The sequence below is a fragment of the Silene latifolia genome, chromosome 9 (genome assembly GCF_048544455.1).
Source record: "Silene latifolia isolate original U9 population chromosome 9, ASM4854445v1, whole genome shotgun sequence".
In the NCBI taxonomy this organism is placed as follows: domain Eukaryota; kingdom Viridiplantae; phylum Streptophyta; class Magnoliopsida; order Caryophyllales; family Caryophyllaceae; genus Silene; species Silene latifolia.
Genome location: NC_133534.1, coordinates 117,220,310 through 117,221,806, shown reverse-complemented (window position 1 = coordinate 117,221,806; position 1,497 = coordinate 117,220,310).

The following is a 1,497-nucleotide window of genomic DNA, read 5'->3' as shown; positions in this document are numbered from 1 at the left end:
GTTTTTCTTGTCTGAGAAATTATTCTGAGTCAGTATTTATGGGAGTGGTATGCAGTCGTGATGACTATAGATGTAGTTGTGGTGCCTCGGGTGGTGATCCGGGCACGATATTTAGTGTTGTGATGCGGGTATTTTCGCACTGCGGCGTGGCTGTTGGTGGCGGTGTTGTGATGACCGTCACCGGTTGTGGTGGAGTAGGCCGGATGATTATGATTCGAGTTTCGAAAGTACATAGCAGTTATACATAGATTGTTGTTTTGTTTGATGTTGTTCCCTGCGAGTTTCAGTTTGTGCAGATAGACAGTTGTCTTGTTTATTGATGTTTTCTTTACCTGGTTAAGTTGAGAATGAGGGTAGAGTATGATATACATAGAGTTGTATATGTTTTCGTTGTTGTCATAGTATAGTCATCTTCTGTTGATGGGACACGGTTGTGAGAGGTTGTTACAATAGTTAAGGTTTCAGTAGACATAGTAATGGCAAGTGAGTCGTAGAACAAGTGTGGTAATGACCCGAAAGATGCAGGTGGTTCATAATCTTTTGTTGAGACAGTGAGTGTAGGGTATTGGGAATTAGTGTCATGTTAAGTTGTGTATGAGTTTTGCGGTAATGAAAGAAAGAACTTGAGGATCTAGTGTGCGTGTACGTAACGAGTGCGGATCGTGAGTTATGCTTCTGGGAGATAAGTGCCTTACATAGAGAGGTATGTTGTTTGGCAGTAATAATGAAGAGTGGGTATGGTGATTTGTTACGAGTTTATGGTATAGGTTAGGTGTTATGCCGAATGAGAAATGTTTACGTATGGGAGCCTTGGATATAAGAATGGTGAGTGTTTGGTTTATAGACGGTTATCTCTGACATGTGGTGGTACAGAGGATAATGAGATATAGATATGGTTTGGTATTAGTGAGTTACGAGGACGTAACATTTGTCTTAAGAGGAGTAGGATGCGATAAAAGAGATTTTGATGGTTGTTCATATGGTAGTATATTTGGAAGTAGAGCGTTGGTGTAGCATAAGATATGGATTTATATATGTTGTGGTTGATAGTGTTAAAAGGTCACGGACGTGCTGGTAGTAGTTCGATGTTTAGGAGTGTGAGAATATTTGGATAGTGTTGACAGTTGGATGATGATGGTTATGAGTTCGATAGTCTTGGCAGTTGGATGAGGATGTTTATGAGTGTGAGTAAACTTCGAGGACGAAGTTCCTTTTAAGGGTGGTAGAATGTAACATTCCGTTTGATGATCATGAGTGTCTTGATTTTGGATTTGATAATGGATGAGATTATGGAGCTAGCAACGTTAGAGGATGGTAGTTGGTAGCATATGGAGTTAGTGTTGAGAGAGATATAATGGGGTTGATACGATATCGTGAGCCATGTTGTGGAGGTAGGAATAGTTAGTGGAAGGAGTTCATGGTCGGTTGGAGTTTTGTTTTGAGTTCTCAGTTACGTTGTTACGTTGTGTCTTGATCGAGTTAGCATGTTTGTTTTTA